Genomic DNA, 19,793 nt, shown 5'->3' with positions numbered 1-19,793 from the left:
TAAAGGCATTTAAGCTTAGTTATTTTAGACACAGAGTGAGTGAGCACACAGAGGGACTAAGTAAGTTCTTAAGTTATTTTGCAATCTCTGCCTTAGACCAATACATTGATAGAAAAATCAACTTGAGTGAGGCCTATATCCATAAACCAGAAGTTTCTTTCAAAGGACACTATCTGTATTTTTCTGGCATGAATCCTCAGTCTACTCCCATGAATCATTTCCTTGGTAGGTTATTTATTTATTTATTTGTTTTTATTTTACTGGGCTCCTTAATTGTTTCTCTGCTCATCAGCTTCCAATCTCTCCCCTAGAGAGCCCTAGAGTGCTCTTTTTTGGAAGTTGCATCGATTGTGCCAGTTTGCTTTCAATCATGAGCACAGCTTATAGAATTTTCAAAAACTTTCTTTCTCAACATTCTAGTTATTTCTCTAGCAGCTTCCATAAGTGTCCCATCCTGCCAGGCACGGTGAAGCACTCATATTGCAATTGTCCTGATGTTTCAAACTATCATGTCTTGGTGTGCTCTTCACTGTTGCCCTTTCACCTACTTATTCAAGCTCCAATGCAGGTATTGCATCACTTCAGCTCTGTTTTGGCTAAGAGCCCCTTTTAAATGTTCTCACCATGCCCTTTTCATACCTCCTCTATGGCATTTATTGGATTCTTTTGTAACTGCTCCCTTGAGATTCCCAAGGGAAGAGAAAATATCTTTGATTTCTATAGTCCCAGATATTTGTGCGCAGTATCCAGGCATATAACATACTCAATATATTTTTTTTTCTTGAATGAATGAATTCACTAATGAAGTAGAAAAGGAATCTAGTCTGCTCTACTCTGTGTGCTGTTCTCTTTTGTTAGGATGTGCTAAACACATGGTATGGTTATCATTGGTACTTAAGCACACAGATAGCATCTCCTAATTCTAACCAAGTATAAACCTACAGGGGAAGGAATTCATAATTCTGTCTCACAGAAAACAAAACCATGACAGGCAAGTTTAATATTGATTTCCTGTATATTTTAGTAGTATTAGTAGTAGTAGTAGTAGTAGTTTTTTAGGACCACACCTGTAGCATATGGAATTTCCCAAGCTAGGGGTTGAATCAGAGCTGCAACATATGGAATTTCCCAAGCTAGGGGTTGAATCAGAGCTGCAAATGCTGGCCTACACCACAGTCATGGCAACACAATATCTGAGCCACATCTGTGACCCACACCACAGCTCATGGCCACACCAGATCCTTAACCCACTGAGTGAGGCCAGAGATCAAACCCACATCTTCATGGATACTAGTCAGGTTTGTTTCCACTGAGCTACAATGGGAACTCCTGCCTGGATATTTAGAATGCCAAATGTAAAGGAAAAATGTTTTGTGTAGGAATTCTTAGGTGAGAACAGAGAATACGTACTGGTTTAGTTGTCTTCCAATTTTTAAAAATCCTCTATGATTAAAATCCACTAATTAAGAGGTTTTTTTCACTCCAAGGAGCAATGACATATTGTCATTTCACGGGTGTCTTACTGCATCCTTTTCTCCACAGTAAGCCTTGAATTTCATTATTTGATTTCCAAAGTAGCTTTTCCCAGATTATTTTATATGCACTTTTTCATTATTATATGAAAAACCTAAATAGACTTTTAATTCCTCAAAAGACACAAAAATATATTTAATGATGTCACTCATTGTCATTTCAGTTTGAATTCAGAAGCACCTCAAACATATTTGGGATTTTGTGAGAAGGAAGCAGAATTGTCTGTGCTTATGGATGTCAGTGCCCTCAGGGCCACCTTTGTTTAGCTCACCTTTGTATCTCTATGGAAACTAATTTTTTTCTCCATTTCTAGAAAGTGAATCATGAAGAACCCTTATTGTGTTCCCATGGAGATCTAGAAACCCATATTAATCTTCTGCTTTAAATAATAGCCAAACGTGATTTTTTCCCCTCTCTTTTGAAGGGTAAATGAGCATCTATGAAATTTACAGAAATAAATCATTGGGAACTTAAAAATGAGAAATAATAAACAGATAATTAATGATGGAATTGTATACTAGAAAAAGATCACTCTAAATGCAATTTAAAAAAAAAAAAGAAAATCAGACAGTCTACCTAAAATTACCTTATTTAAAAAAAGCACATTTAATATCAAATTTATATTGCTAGACCCAAAGGGTGGTAGAAAAGTTACCATGTAAAAAGAAGCAAAGAAGCTTTAATCAGAATTTCTTTGAACTAGTGGGAATAGATAGTTATTACTTATGAGAGTAGTTTCAGTAAAGAAATATTCCTTTAGGGAGTAAAGGATCAAATAGTTAACTCCTAGGGATACATAAACTTACATTCTTAATTTTTCCTTTCTCTGACATTTTATTTTATTAAACCTTTTGATTCTTATCTTAAAAACCTTAAATAAGAGATATTATATACTTTACAAGCTATTTGTTTTAAAAAGGCTCTTAAATTAAGTTCAATAATATGCACTAGGCACAAACAATTTCACGTAATAGGAACAATCTTTGAGGATTAGAAAAAGGGATCCAGTAGCTCATTTTATTATACATTATAACTGATGTCTGTTGTCTGTCAACCAAGCGTCTCCAACTTTTAATGATGGTACTCCAATCTTTAATTAAAAATTATTTAACTACCTTCTTCAGTTCACACAATCAAGTAGAGCTGGCCCATCCCAGGCTGGCAACATCAGTGGACTTATGACTCAGTCAGGGGCAATGAGATAGCTGCATACATTCCCTAATCTGGTCTAACATGAATATGATATCCAGGTAAGGAAAATGAGAATCAGGCTCAAATACTTTAAGAGAAATATTAAAAAGAAATTAACTATAGAGATGTTCTATAGTGTATTCCTGTGTTTGTGGTGTATTAGTGTTTAGAGGAGAAATTAGAATGAAGGTAACATGATTCCTATCCTGTGCTCATTATGTGTGCATTTCAAAATTCTCAAGACAGATTGTGAGATTTCTGATTGAACAAGCTCAGGCTGTATTTTGGAGGGATGGTAGAATCAAGCTCTCTAAAATCACATGGACACCTGGTGTATAGACAGTGCCGACTTATGATGGGTCAACCTAATGATTTTTAAACTTTGTGATGAGGCAAAAGCAATATACATTCAGTAGAGATCATACTTTGAATTTTGATCTTTTCCCGGGCCAGCAATATGGGCTATGATAATTCCTTACAATATTGGGCAGCAGCAGTGAGCTACAGCTCCCAGTCAGCTGCGTGATCACAAGGGTAAACAACTGATACATTTACAACCACTCAATTTTTCATTTCAGTATTGAATAAATTAAATGAGACACGCACCACATAGAAGAGACTTTTGTTAGATTACTTTTCCCAACTGCAGGCTAACCTCATGTTCTGAGCACATTTAACATTAGGCTAGGCTAAGCTCTGATGTTTGGTAGCTTAGTTTGATTAAATAGATCTTCAATTTAATATAGTTTCTATTTATAATGGGTTTATCAGTATATAGCCCCAAAGTAAAGGAAGCTCTGTATTGAGGAACCCTGGAAAGTAGGAAAGAGGCAGTGGATAATGGGAAAATAACTAACAGGAGTCCTCTCTGCTCCCAGAATAATCATTTCCTTTGTGTTCCTAAAGCACCCTGTGCAGATGTCTATATGTGCAGAAAACACATTGTATTAAAATAGCCTGCTTACTTCTTTCTCTAGTAAACTGTGAACTTGCTAGGAGTGATCATATCTTCATATCTGTAACAACTAGCACAATGGAGGACACAGAGTAGAGGGGAGTATAAATATTTATTGCTATATAATCAGACATTTTTAGAATTGGAAATGTCCATGGATTTAGTTAGCTCCTTATTTTTGGAGGTGTGTATATAGAAATATCACAAGTGAAGTTGTGAACCGGAAGCCATAGTTAGTTGCAGAGTGGAATTTAGAAGCAAGTCATATTATCTATATTATCTCTCATTTGTATTCATTAAACAATACCCCATAAAAGCCTACTAATATTTCTCATTTTTCTAAGTTCATGAACTTAAGGCTCACTGCTGGAATTTACATACATTCCAGCATAATGTTGGACTGTAGATTTAAGCAATTTAAAAATATCTTTACAGATAGAGACTTCCAGATAGGAACTCATCCTAAAGAAAGAATATCGGTAGCCTCCTGAACTCAGTAATGAAACTGAATTACTGAGCTGTCAGTCAATTAGATTTGTTCATGTCCTGGCCCCTCATGTATTCATTCCTTATCTCTGCATGAAGCATTGAGAAAAGTTTTAATAACTGTTTGTTTATCTTACTTTTTTGAGAACAATTTACATATAATAAATTGCACATATTTACAGTGCACAAGCACATTAAGTTTTGACACACAGACATCTGTGAAACCACCACTTATGCTCAAGATAAGGAACATATCAATCCTCTCCAAAGTTTCTTCAGGTTCTATTATAATCATCCCTACTGCCTCTCTCCCATTTGTCCCAGGCAAATACTGATACGCATACTTGTCACTATAAATTAGTTTGCATTTCTCGGGATTTTTTATTGTTTGTTGTTTTAGAACTTCGTACAAACAGAAGCAGGCAGTATGTATTCTTTCTTCCTGGCTTTTTTTCCAGTCAATTAAATTATATTTAGATTCATTTATTCTGTTTCTTGTATCAACAGTTTATTTTCTTTTTACTGCTCAGGAGCATTCCACATAATTTGTTAATCCATTCAGATACTGATGAACATATCAGTTGTTTCCAAGTTTTGGCAATTCAAATAAAACTGTTATGAACATTTCTGTACAAGTCTTTGTATAGACATATGCTTTCTCTCCTTTTGGTTTAATACTTAAATGTGAAATAGCTACATTATATTAGAAATGTATGTTTCAAATTTTAAGTAACTGAAACAGTTTTCCAAATTGAAAATATATACTTTTTATATTCCTATGGTCAATGCAAAAGAGTTCCTCATTCTTGCTAATACTTAGTATGATACTTTTTTGAAATTTATTTTAGGTATTTTAGTAGATGTGAATATATCATATTCATTTGATCTAGTTCACATGTTTGGAAACTGATGTTTCATGCATACATATTTAGAACTGTTATATCTTCTCAGAGAATGGACACTTTGTCACAAAGTAATTTCCCTCATTATCTTCGGTAATGTTCTTTGCTCTGAATATAAATATAACTCCCCTCCCTTAATTTTGTGTTTGCATGGTATATCTTTTATAATCCTATACTTAGAAATCATGCATGCCTTTCTTTTTAAAATAGATTTCCTGTAGGCAACATAGGCCATGCTTTTTTAAATCCAATGTGACAATCTCTGTTTTTAAATGTGTGTGTTTATTATGCATTTAATATGATTATTAATATGGTTTATTATAATTTATCATCTTTCTACTATTATTCGTTTTTCATTTGTTTTCTTTTTTCTGCCTTCTTTTGAATTAATTAAACTTTTTTTGAGATTCTACTGATTTTGATGTATACCTCTTTAAAAATTGTCTTTGGCTGTTTACTTAGGGTTTACAATATACATCTTTAACTAATGAGAAACTACTTTCAAATAATATCATACTACCTCACATACAGTTTAAAGACCCTATAAAAATCTATTTCCAAATCATTCTTCTCATTCTTTGTGTTATTGTTGTTGCACATCTTATGTTTATATATATGATAAATACACTATACAAGGCTACTATTTCTCTTCCAAGAATGAACTTTCAGAGCAGTTATTAAGATATCTCATCTCTTGCGACATCTAAAAATAATCCAACATGGCTTTGGATTACTGTGTCCTCCTTGGATTATCTGAAAACTCATTTCCAAACACATACCTGATACATAATAGGCATGCAAATAAATACTTGGTGAAATAATAAATTAATTTTCTCTTTTCTGAGAATAAAATGTGTGCAGTTTTTATAGGACTAAGAAAATCCAGGAAATAATTGTTAAAGCTATACAGTAGTTCAATAAAGAAAACATCCATTCTAAAAAGGAAGTATGCTTCCAAATTTCCAGGAGACATGGGTAGGGAGGAGGGTGACACGGGGAGACAGAAAGGGAGAATGAGAGGTAGAGATGAGCTATTTCAAATTTTACTGATGATACAGCAGAGTTAATATCTATCTAATTAGAAGGTTACTTTTTAAACAAGTGAGATTAACAGAAAAAGCTTAAATTCAATTTTATCTGTATACTTTTGTTCCTGATAAATTTTTTAATTCTTCTGGAGAAAGGCTAAGTGATGGAAAAGAAATCCAGTAATCATGTATTCTTGGTCTCTCACAACGCATTTTCCATTTTAAAATTAATATAATAGGATTATTACCCTAAATTGTTATTTCTACCACATATTCATTAAGTGCTTATAATGTTTCATTCAGTGCAAACTACCATTAGATACTTTCTATACATTATGTCATGTGGCTCTTAGTTGACAGCGCTGCTTCTCTTATTGAATAGTATTTCATATAATTAATAACATTTTTGACATCTGTTCTTTTTAATATTTTCAAAAATGCTATGAAATAAATATTATCATTTCCATTCAATGGGTTTGTAAATCTGAGGCTCAGAGATTTTACTGGCTAAGTGACAGACTTTATCAATCAATGAGAACATCAACTCCAAGTCTGATTTCTGCACCTTGCTGTACTTAAGGCAACAATTATTCAAGTCAACTCTGACGTCCCATTGCTATATCATACTTGACTCCTATCCACTGTCAGTCATGAGATAAATCAAAACAATCCCTTGGAGTTCCCGTCGTGGCGCAGTGGTTAACGAATCCGACTAGGAACCATGAGGTTGCGGGTTCGGTCCCTGCCCTTGCTCAGTGGGTTAACGATCCGGCGTTGCCGTGAGCTGTGGTGTAGGTTGCAGACGTGGCTCGGATCCCGCATTGCTGTGGTTCTGGCGTAGGCCGGTGGCTACAGCTCCAATTCGACCCCTAGCCTGGGAACCTCCATATGCCGCGGGAGCGGCCCAAGAAATAGCAACAACAACAGCAATAACAACAACAACAAAAGACAAAAAAAAAAAAAAAAATCCCATTTTTATCATAAAGGATTGCATTCTACCTCCACATATTTAAGGAGATCTCAGTTTAGGTCTACTTGACTTGCTATATAATAACAACTGCTTTTCTTTTAATTCTTGGGGAATTAAAAAATTTCCTAGAGAAATACATTTATCTCCAAAATTAGATAATCATGTTCTAACTGAATATGGCTATATGGCTATGATTTATTAAAGAGTTTTAAGCCATGTTATTTCCTGCTTAGTCAATGTAAGCAAACGGTGTGCAAATGCAATGACTATTTCATTTAATGAAGTGATTGCAACATCAAAAATTAATCTGAAGATTATTTTATAGCATGTTCACTGAGAATATAATTTAAATAAAGAATGTAAATTATTAGTGATAACCCATCTCTGTAATATTTCAAATGAAGATACTCTATCATTAGAAGATAAAGTTTGCAGAACTCCCACCATGGCGCAGCAGAATCAAATCCGATTAGGAACCATGAGGTTGCAGGTTTGATCCCTAGACTTGCTCAGTAGGTGAAGGATCCAGCGTTACTGTGAGCTGTGGTGTAGGTCGCAGGTGCGGCTCGGAGCTGGTGTTACTGTGGCTGTGGTGTAGGCCAGCAGCTGTAGTTCCAATTAGACCCCTAGCCTGGGAACCTCCATATGCCACAGGTGCGCCCCAGAAAGACCAAAAAAATAAAAAAAAAAGTTTGTGAATTCCCTTGAATGACAGTTTTAATAGACAATTCAGAAAATATTAGTGTAACCAGAAATTTTGTATTTTTAGAGGGACAAACAGAGCCTTGTAACTCAAAATTTCCATAGTTTTTCATTTATCTACATCTGACTAACAATAAAAAAAAATGCCAGGTTTAGAAGAATTATTTCTCATACTACTGAAATGATTTAGAAGGCTGAAGAAATTATTGTTTTTAGAGCAGTATGAACTCAGTTTTTGTAGTTAAATCTATATTGTTTCTCAAGCAATGTTAAAAGCTCTCCTGATAAAGTCCTTTTCTATGGATTACCCTTATCAAATTACTTATTCTTTAAAATAAATATTTAACTACTCCCCATTTAAATGTTTGGAAACAAAATTTCTGAACTAAATTTCTGAATGAACTTCTCAGCAAAATATGACAATATTCTTTGTCATTTTCCCAAACTTCTCAGTTGGAGCAAATTAAATATGTGTTTCTGCTTTTAAAGTCTTAACTATCCTGAGTATTTCCAAAAAATCCAAATGATTGGTAGATGTCATTAAGAAAGCAATAGCAGCACTCACTCATGTGCCCTCTAATGAAATACCTGATCCAATAAGAGAATGTTTTACAGAAAGGAACTAAGATAAAATCAGTCTTTAATGGATGTAGAACATTTAAAAACTGGCCATGGTATTTATTTTTTAAATCTCAAAGGAATTCGTAATGATTTTATTCTTCATAAATGAAAAACCCTCTCTATCCGTCTTACAAAGCATAGCATTACTTTGCCCTCAACCAGTTGCCTAAATGAGGGTGGGATGGAAAAAGGAGAAAAGCACAAAGAAGCAGCATGTTATAAGAGTGATAAATAGAAGGGGAAAGAGAAAAATATGAAGAGAAAAAAGGATAAGATAAATTTTAACTTCCTAGGCCATAGGCAATTATTTGTGATACCTTTCCCCTCTCCTCATGTTAAACATCAAAAGGTATTCACATGCTCACTAAATACTGTTTCTATATAACCATCTAAAAGTAGACTGTCCTGTAACTGATTAGGTGAAATTGCTGAATTTTGTGCATCTTTAATGTTAATCCATTTTAAATGCACAATTTTCTTTCTGTATTTTAGAACCAATAACTTTTAGGTTTCCAATATTTTCACAGGCTCTTGAAAAGTTAGGATACCAAAGCAATCTGTGGTGGCCAATGGATAAGGCAGCTTGGCTGAGGTAAAATTTGGCTTTTGGCTATAAAGTTACCTATCTTTGATTTGCTTATCTTGGAAAATTGTCCAGTGTTTTCTACTACTTGCCTTTAAGACTCTTTAATGGAACTGAATGCAAATCTTATATTGTCATCAAGGGATTTCTTAGGATCTGTTTTAGGATAACATATGATTATGAATTGAATTTCGATATCATATCCACTTCTTTGTAAGATAATGAAAGCATTCTCATTAATCATATCTGTCCAATGAGTCTATCTAGACTTCTAGAGCCAACCTCACACAATTTGTTCATTTCCACCTAATTCTTTCCATCATCCCACATAAAATAAAAATATTTTCAGATACAAGGTTTAAATGATAGAGACAGAAAGTAGAAATACATTTGGAAAATGTGGTTATCACTAATGCAATAATAATACACAAATAATTTGAAATACATACTCACACAAATAATTTTGCAGGATCCATGGCCCTGTTCTCAGAGTCAATGATTACCCTTTGTTTTAAACACATGTAACCTGTGTTAACTTTTAATTCCCCCTCCCCTAAATCAATGGCAATACTTTTCATTCATATCTTTTACCTAAGTGACCAATGGTTTAACAAAATTAGAAAAAAAAAATCAACGATCATTTAAATATCCAAAGTTTATTTTATCTTTGGCCTTCCCTGAGCCTAACACTGGCTTCCCAGGGTACCCAACAGGCTATTTGGATGTGCTCCTCATGGTCCTAACAGCCACTCCTTAACTTTGGTTTGGAGGCCCAACTTCACCTTCTGATAAAGACTGACAAAATAAACTCTTAAAACAAACTCTTAATGACATCAATTTTCAGACCCTAGAGTAATCCTAAATATATTCGTTATGGAATACTTTATGTCCATTAAATTATTCAGTAAATAAATGAATAGATAAATTGGTGGCTCACTAGAAGAATGGTGGAATGATTGGATGAAAGGCTTTTGATGACAACAGTTGCTTTGTCTGAGTATAGCCACTCAAAATTAAGCAGGTCAATGCTTTCCTTTCTGCCCTTGAGTGAGAACAGTTCTGACCAGAGGCTTGTTCCATGCAAAGGTAGGTGAGAGCAAAATAAGCATTTCACAGAAAAGCAGAACAAAATATAAAAGTACCATTCCCAATACTATTGCCTGAGGATGACTGTAAAACTTTTCAAAACACCTTAGGAATTTCCACAAAGACCAAGGAACAAAGAATATACAGAGCTGGAAATGCTTATTGTGACTAAAAGTCCAAATGTCTAATTTAAAAAAAAGCAAACTAAGGCCCAGAAAATAATTTTCCATAAATCATATAAAGCCAATAGGAGCAATACCAGAAGTACAAAGACTTATAGTGATGGGTATAAAATTATCAGAAAGTATAGTGAAGAAGAGAAATCTTAATAACCTTAAAATCATATGACTTTAAATGACTTTTCCATTAAATATAATAAAAATTGAGTATAACAAAATTTTTCAAAAACCTTATAATGTCTCATTATTCCCTGTTGTACAGATGAGAAAATACAGATCTTGGAGGATTAATCAACCTGCCTAAGGTCTTTTGGGTATTTAAACGATGAGACTCTAAGACAGTGGTTGAATGTACAAAGATTAGACAGAGGGGTTTCTGGGTGGTGAATAGGTAAAGGAGTTGCTATTGTCACTGCTGTGACATGGGTTTGATCCCTGGCCCAGGAACTTCCACATGCCACAATTGTGGGGGAAAAAAGAAAGAGAAAGTATAAATTTTTGCCATTTGAAGCAACATGGATGGACTTGGAGAGCAATTGACTTTTGAGTGCTAACCCTGTATCCTACAACTTTGCTATAAATCACTAACCTGTAAGTGTTTGATTGCATGATGACTACTCAGAAAGCTGGAAGTAAGGGGCTCAAAGCAAAGAGTAAGGTCTTCTGCTCCCTCAACAGAGATTATTTCCCAGTAAACAGAGATATATTTAAAACTCTCAATGTTTTCATTTCATCTTCCAGTTAAACACATATACAATCAGTTGTAATACCAAAAGGAATGAGTTATGAGGGCTAAAACAAACTTTGTGAGGCTTCCTACAAACTTTTAAACTACACTGGTATTTCCACCCAAATTATTTATATTTAAGGAGCAAGAGTAACGTGAGTATATAATCAAAAGAAAGGGAACAAGGGATTAAGGGACCTTATGGCTCACTTGTGACCATAAGCAGGTATCTGATGTTGAACGTGTTCTCCTGCCATAAATTCCTATAAAACTAGGCAGAATTTATGTGATGATTTGCTTCAGAGGTTTTATGACAGGTAGCAAGCACAGAACTGAAATTCTTGAGATCCTTGACCTTCATGATTGCTTTCGCTTTCTCATAGAGATTCTTACTGGATGTGGTACAGGAAGGGAAAAGCTAGATAGAATCAGTATCACTGTACACAGCACTATCACTGTACTGAAGAGAAAGAGATTGGGGGTCGAGTCTAATGAGGTGACTGATATGAGCGAGGCAAGTTATGGGAAAGAAAGGAGGCATGCCATGTAAGACTGCATAGAGGAGTTCCTATTGTGGCTCAGCAGTAATGAACCCGATTAGTATCCATGAAGGTGCAGGTTCATCCTTGGCCTCACTCAGTGGATCAAGCATCCGGTGTTACCATGAGCTGTGGTATAGATCACAGACACAGCTGGGATCCCATGTTACTGTGGTTGTGGTTTAGGCCAGCAGCTCAGCTCCTATTTTACCCATAGCCTGAGAACTTCCATATGCCATGAGTGCAGACCAAAAAAAAAAAAAAAAAAAAAGAAAAAAAAAAACCTGCATAGAAAGCCTTCCTGAGATTTTGGCTTGATATTAGTCAATACTTCTACAGGATAAGACTTTAAGTGGCCAAGCAAAGAACAGACAGTAGAGAAAGAATAATGGCTAGAGCATGTAAAGGGCTCTGAAAACCAACTAGAGCGTGATTTCAATAGACTGGCAAGACTGTGCTCAATCCTCAGGACATTTAAGAAAAACTCTATAAGAAACACACCTTTTATGTACATCTAATACAGCCCCAATTAAAGGCTCTAAACCTTTTAATGAACAAATGATATTGAAGTAAATTAACTAATACCATAAATAACACCCAAATATTCATTAATAAAAGTAAACAAAACCTAGATGTTCAACAGTGTGATTGATAATGTCCAGAAGAAAATAAAAATTACTAGTACTACAAAGAAAAATGATTTTTTAATGAGAAGATAAATCCAATAATATAAATAGACCTAGCAATCATACATATGAATCTACGGCTGACCCTTCATTAGAGTTCTTTAATTTAGTTACTATCTGTATGTTTAGTTATTTATATTTTGAATTATAACATACTAATTGTTTTGAGTTATCTTCCAAATTTGCCAAACTTGTCTTTGCCTCCTTAATTTTTTTTCTTTTTTGGCTGCCCCAGGGCATGTTGAGTTCCTGGGCCAGGATTCAGAACCTAGAGACAGCAACCTATGCCACAACTGCAGCAACCTTGGATTCTTTAACCCACTGTGCCAGGCCAGGGACTGAACCTGTGTCCTAGTGCTGCAGAGATGCTGCTGATTCTGTTGCACCACAGCAGGAACTCCTATTTCCTTATATATTTTAATTATAATTGTATTAATATTACATGGGATGAATTGATTAGCTGGATCTCATATGGATCTGTTTCTATTATCACTTTTTCCTCTTGGTTTTTGAGCATCTTAGTTTCTGAACACCTATTATATTTGATAGACTGCTGTATAATGTATATAAAGATCATAGAGATAGTTCTAAGGCATTGAGAAATGGTTTTTTTTCTCCAGAGATTTACATTGTTTCTTTGCTAGAAGCACTTAACACTATACCAATCAGACTTAAATTTGTAGCTGGGCTTCAGTTATGAGCTCCCAGACTGAGATTCTAGGCTAATGGTAGATACTAAAAGCAGAGTCACCATCTTTTAAGCAGAGACCAACATGGGCCATGAGCAGCAGCAAATCTACAGTCATTGGCTGGGGCAGCAGGGCTGAGAGTAAAAAGGGAAAATGGGATAGAGGAAGATGTCCCCCCTTGGTCACCATGACTAACAGTGCTGGTCTGCTCAAGGGTGCATGTGGGCCATGCAAAAACTGTCAAAATGCTAGATTTGGCATATGGGCCATAATTTTCCAACCTCTACTTAAAAGTAAACAGTGACTCCTGATTCCAAATATTTACTTTATTTCCTTCTCTAAGATATTGATCTAGAAAATTTTAACTGCTCTGAGAACTTTCTGGTTTTTCAAATATATTTTTAAAATATTTGTACAGATTTCTTTTTTCTTAGTAGAGCGTTTAGACCAAAGCAGAGTTTTCAAATCTTAGCTCTACTGACATTTTGAACCAGGCTGTTGTTCTGGGGAAAAGTCTTATGCATTGTAGGATGTGTAGCAGCTTTCCTGACCATTATTCATTGGATCCTGGTATCACTTCCCCAGTTTTGACAAACCCAGATGACATGCTGAATATTCCTTTGGGAACAAAACTGACCCAGTCCAGAATGGCTACTGTTAAATAACTATTTCATCATTACCAAAAGAGGAAATGGAACATTTTTTTAAATTCCTTGAATTCTGGTTTATTTTTTTTTCTGCAAAAAGTACAAATATATATATTGCATTGCACTTATAACCTTTCTATCTGACATGTTCTACATTTACTGATTCAAGAACCTGTGGATTCCTAGAGCCAACTTATTAAACCACTTAATTTTCTGTTTGTTTGTTTTTGTTTTTTATTTTGTTTTGTTTTAACTCAATGAATTTTAATACATTTATAGTTGTACAATGATCATCACAAGCTGATATTATAGCATTTCGATCCCAAACCCCCTTCAAATCCCCCCACCCACAACCTGTCTCCTTTGGAAACCATAAATTTTTCAAAGTCTGTGAGCTAGTATCTGTTATGCAAAGAAGTTCACTGTGTCCTTTTTTTAACTACACTTTATATAAGGGACTTTATATAAAGGGACTTGAGCACTTGTGGATTTTGGTATCCATAGGGGTCCTGGAATCAATCGGTCACAGTTACCAAGGGATAAATGCATAAGGATACAATGCTCAACTTAGTAATTTTTATATAAACAACTATTTTAGAGAAATAGGAACATGTGTAAAAATACCTAAAGTTACAAAAATACCTAATAACATATTTAGGATATGTCAGTAAACAATAAAATCATTAAATCTGTACATAATTAAAATTACTGATGTTTCTTAATAGTTATTTTAAACGATTACATGTTCATGAACTTACAGGCATTTTATTAAACCGATTTTAGAATTAATATGAGGAGATAGGTACATTATTGTCCTCTTTTTAAATATGCAGGAAAAGGAACCTGGGGATTAAGATGGTAGAATAGAAGGACTGGAGCCCAACTTCTCTCATAAAAACAACAAAATTAAAACCAAATGCTGAACAACCCTCAACCAAATGGATTGGAAACTTTCAAAAAGATATCCTACTCCAAAAGACAAAGAAGAGGTCACATCAAGAGGTAAGAGGGGCAATTATAGGCTATAAGTGACCCCATACTTCCCAGGTGGGAAGCCCACAGACTGGAAAGTAACTGTATCACAGAGATTCACCTACAGTAGTGAGAGTTCTGAACCCCACATCAAGTCCCCATGGCTGTGGGTCTGGCACTGGGAGAAAGAGCACCTGGAGCATGTGGCATTGCAGGCCAGTGGGGCTTTTGAACAGGAGCTCCATGGGACTGGGGGAAATGGAGACCCTATTCTTGAAACGTGCACACATGTTTTCATGTGCACAGGATCCCAAGGCAAAGCAGAGGCTCCATAGGAATCTGGGTCAGACTGGACTATAGTTTTTGGAGGATCTCCTGGAAAAACAGGGGGTGACAGTGGCTCATTGTGGGGGAAGGGCATTGGAGGCAAAGCTCTCGGGAATATTCAGCAGCATGTGTTTCTCTGGAGGTGGCCATTTTGGGAAAATCTGACTATACCCATTCGCACTGAGAATCCCCAGGTCAAACAACAATCCAAGTGGGATCACAGCCCCATCCATCAGTAAAGGAGCTGCCTAAAGACCCCCCAGGCACACAACTGCAACTAACTTCACCCAGTAACAAAGCCCCACCCACCAGAGGGCTAGGAATTAGTCCCACCTACCAGTGGGCAGGCACCAGTCCCTGCCAAAAAGAAGCCTATAGGAAGCTTCCATACCAACTTCATCCAAAAGGGTGGCAGACATCAGAAGAAAGAGAGCTTACAACTCTATTGTCTGCAAAATGGACACCACACCAAAAACCTAAAAAATTAAAAGGCAGAGAACTATAACTCAGATAAGGAAGAAAGAAAAACCTCCAGAAAAACAGCTAAGTGATCAGGACATTATCAACCCCCAGGAAAAAAACTTCAGACTGTTGATGCTGAAGATGATGCAAGATATTGGAAATAAACTAGAGGCAATTGTGGATAATTTATAGGAAACACTTAGCAAATAAATACAAGATTTAAAACTTAAGCAAGCAGAGATGCAAAATACAATAACTGAAATAAAAAATTTGTTAGAAGCAGCCAATAGCAGAATACAGGAGGCAGAAGAACAAATAAGTAAGGTAGAGGACAGACTAGTGGAAATCACTGAAGCAGAATAGAAAAGAGAAAAAAGATTGAAAATAAATGAAGAGACTCCCAGAGAACTCTGGGACAATGTTAAATGCACCAACATCTGTATTATAGGGGTGCCAAAAGGAGAAGAGATAGAGAAAGGGACAGAAAAAATATTCTAAGAGATAATAGCTGAAAACTTCCCTAACATGGGAAAGGAACCACTCACTCAAATCCAGGAAGCATGAGTACTGTATAAAATAAACCTAAGGAGGAACACCCTGAGATACACAGTAATCAAAGTGACCAAAATTAAAAACAAAGAGAAAATACTGAAAGCAGCCAGGGGATCACTTTTCAGCCTTTTGGCTAAGATTAAGTAAAAGAAGCTAGGGAAAAGAAACAGATTACATACAAGGGAATCCCAATAAGGTTATCAGCAGATTTTTCAGCAGAAGCACTTCAGGCCAGAAGGCAGTGGCACAATATACTTTTCATGATGAAAGGACAAAACCTTCAACTGAGATTACTTTACCCAGCAAGACTCTCAGTCAGATTTGAAGGAGAAATCAAAAGCTTCACAGAAAAGCAAAAGCTAAGAGAATTCAGCAACACTAAACCAGCTTTACAACAAACACTAAGGGAACTTCTCTAGGCAGAAAAGAAAAGGCCACAACCAGAAATAAAAATACCACAAATGACAAGGCTCACCAGTAAAGGCACATATATAGTAAATATGGAAAATCACCCAAGCACAATTATGCTACCAAAATCAGAAATCATGAGAAGAGGAGGGTACAAATGCAGGACACTGGAGATGCACTTGCAATTAAGAGACCAACAACTTAAAACAATCCCATATATATAGACTCTGTTATGAAAACTTCAGGGCAACTGCAAACCCCAAATTTGCAATTGATACACAAACAAATAAGAAATATCAACTCAAATGCAACACTAAAGATAGTTATTAAGTCTCCACAAGAGGAGGGAACAAGAGAAGAAAAGAAGAAAAAAGAGCAACAAAAACAAAATTAAAACAGTTAATAAAATGGTAGTAAGAACATACATATCAATAATTACCCTAAATGTTGATGGACTAAATGCCCCAACCAAAAGACATAGATTGGCTGAATGGATACAAAAACAAGACCCAGATATATATATATATACTGTCTTCAAGAGACCCACTTCACTTCTAGGGACACATACTAATTGCAAGTGAGAGGATGGAAGAAAATATTCCATGCAAATGGGAATCAAAAAAGCTGGAGTAGCAATACTCATATTAGACAAAAAGGACTTTAAAATGAAGAGTATTTTAAGAGACAAGGAAGGACATTACATAATGATCAAAGGATCAATCCAAGAAGAAGATATAAAAATTGTAAATATATATGCGCCCAACATAGTATCACCACAATATATAAGGTAACTACTAACAACCTTAAACGGAGCAATTGACAATAACACAGTAATGTTGGGGGACTTTAACACCCCACTTACAGCAATGGATAGATTATCCAGAAAGAAAATCAGTAAGGAAACACAGGCCCTGAATGAAGCATTAGACCAGAAGGACTTAATAGATATTTACAGAACATTCCATCCAAAAGCAGTGGAATACACATTCTTCTCAAGTGCACATGGAATATTCTCTAAGATTGATCATATTCTGTGCTAAAAGTCAAGCCTCAGTAACATTAAGAAAATGGAAATCATATCAAGCATCTTTTCTGACCACAATGCTATGCTACTGGAAATTAACAAGAGAAAAACTGCAAAAAACACAAATGCATGGAGACTAAACAACATGCTACTAAACAACAAATGTTGAAGAAATCAAAGAGGAAATTAAAAACTACCTAGAAGCAAATGACAACAAATAAACAACACTCTAAAACCTATGAGATGCAGCAAAAGCCGTTCTAAGAGGGAAGTTTATATCAATACAAGCCAAACCTCAGGAAACAAGAAAAAGCTCAAATAAACAAGCTAACTTTATATCTAAAGCAGCTAGAGAGAGAAGAACAGACAAGACTTAAAGCTAGCAGAAGGAAAGAAATCATAAAGATCAGAGCAGAAATCAGTGAAATAGAAACAAAGAAAACCATAGAAAAGATCAATGAAACGAAAAGCTGGTTCTTTGAAAAGATCCACAAAATTGATCAATTCGTAGCCAGACTTAGCAAGCAAAAAAGAGAGAGGACTCAAATCAATAAAATTAGAAATGAAAAAGAAGTTACAAAGGACATCACAGAAGTACAAAGAATCATAAGAGACTACTACATGCAACTATATGCAAATAAAACAGAAAAACTACAAATAATGGACAAATTCTTGGAAAAGTGCAATTTTCCAAGACTACACCAAGATGAAATAGAAAAGATGAATGGACCAACCACAATTACTGAAATTGAAACTGTGATTAAAAAACTTCCAACAAACAAAAGTCCAGGACCAGATGGCTTCACAGGTGAATTCTATCAAACATTTAAAGAACTAACACCTATCCTTCTGAAACTACTCCAAAAAATTGCAGAGGAAGGGTCACTCCCAAACCCATTCTATGAGTTCACCACCACCCTGATACCAAAATCACACAAAGATACCACAAACAAAGAAAATTACAGGCCAATTTCACTGATGAACATTGATGCAAAAATCCTCAACAAAATACTAGTAAACTGCATCCAACAATACATCAAAAGGATTGTACATCATGATCGAGTGGAATTTATCCCAGGGATACAAGGATTCTTCAATATCCACAAATCAATCAGTATGATACACATTAACAAACTGAAGAATAAAAACCATGATCCCCTCAATAGATGCAGAAAAAGCCTTTGACAAAATCCAACACCCATTCCTGATAAAAACCCTTCAGAAAGTGGGCATAGCAGGAACCTACCTCCACATAATAAAGGCCATATATGACAAACCCACAACTAACATCATTCTCAATGGTGAAAAGATGAAAGAGTTCCCACTGAGATCAGGAACAAGACAAGGATATCCACTCTTACCACTACTATTCAACATGGTTTTACAAGTCCTATCCATGGCAATCAGAGAAGTAAAATAAATAAAATGAATCCAAATTGGAAAGGAAGAAGTAAAATTATCACTAGTTGCAGATGACATGAGACTATACCTAGAGAATCCTAAAGATACCACCAGATAAATGTTAGAGCTCATCAATGAATTTGGCAAAGTCACAGGATACAAAATTAATGCACAGAAATTGACTGCATTTCTATATACCAACAATGAAAGATCACAAAGAGAAATCAGGGAAGCAATCTTGTTTACCATCACATCAAAAAAGAATAGAATACTTAGGAATAAACCTATGTAAAGAGACAAAAGACCTGTACTCTGAAAACTACAAGATGCTGATGAAAGAAATCAAAGATAACAGGAACAGACAGAAAGACATACCATGTTCTTAGATTAGAAGAATCAATACTGTCAAAATGACTATACTACCTAAGGCAATCTACAGATTTAATGCAATCCCTATCAAATTACCAAGGACATTTTTCATAGAACTCAAACAAAATATTTTAAAGTTTTTTTTGGAAACACAGAAGATCCATAATAGCCAAAGCCATCCTGAGAAACAACAAAAAAAAATGGAGCTGGAGGCATCAGGCTCCCTGACTCAGAATATACTACAAAGCTACAGTCATCAAAACCATATGGTACTGGCACAAAGCCAGAAATACATATCACTGGAACAAGATGGAAAGCCCAGAATTAGACCCACACACCTACAGTCAACTAATCTATGACAAAGGGGTAAGAAGATACAATGGATAAAAGACAATTCCTTTAATAAGTGGTACTGGGAATACTGGACAGCAACATGTAAAATAATGAAATTAGAACACTTCCTAACACCATACACAAAAATGAACTCAAAATGGATTAAAGACCTAAATGTAAACCAGATACTATAAAACTCTTAGAGGAAAACGTAGGCCAAACACTCTCCAACATGAACCACAGCAATATCGTCTCAGATCCACCTCCTAGAGTAATGACAATAAAAACAAATATAAACAAATGGAAATTAATTAAACTTAAAAGTTTCTGCACAGCAAAGGAAACCCTAAAAAAAACAAAAAGACAACCCACAGAATGGAGAAAATATTTGTAACTGAAGCAACTGACAAGGGATTAATCT

At 35.3% G+C, this 19,793-nt stretch overlaps 1 long non-coding RNA gene across 6 annotated transcripts in view; it reads right to left on the bottom strand.

Annotated features, from left to right (window-relative positions):
• Positions 1-19,793, bottom strand: part of LOC146405706 (uncharacterized) — a 413,778-nt gene that overhangs the window by 281,137 nt on the left and 112,848 nt on the right. Inside the window, exon 3 of one of the 6 annotated variants that reach the window (XR_014838654.1) lies at positions 15,161-15,299. The exons of the other annotated variants lie outside the window; for them this stretch is intronic. This is a non-coding gene — a long non-coding RNA (uncharacterized LOC146405706). The remainder of the gene's footprint in view (positions 1-15,160; positions 15,300-19,793) is intronic. 6 annotated transcript variants of the gene reach the window in all.

This window comes from Sus scrofa, chromosome 2 (assembly GCF_054392235.1).
Source record: "Sus scrofa isolate SSC_HxYL_T2T_F1_AM1 chromosome 2, Sscrofa_HxYL_maternal_Yorkshire_Landrace_v2.0, whole genome shotgun sequence".
Taxonomy (NCBI): Eukaryota; Metazoa; Chordata; class Mammalia; order Artiodactyla; family Suidae; genus Sus; species Sus scrofa.
The sequence above is the reverse complement of the archived record's forward strand: the minus strand, read 5'-3'. Positions and strand labels throughout refer to the sequence as shown.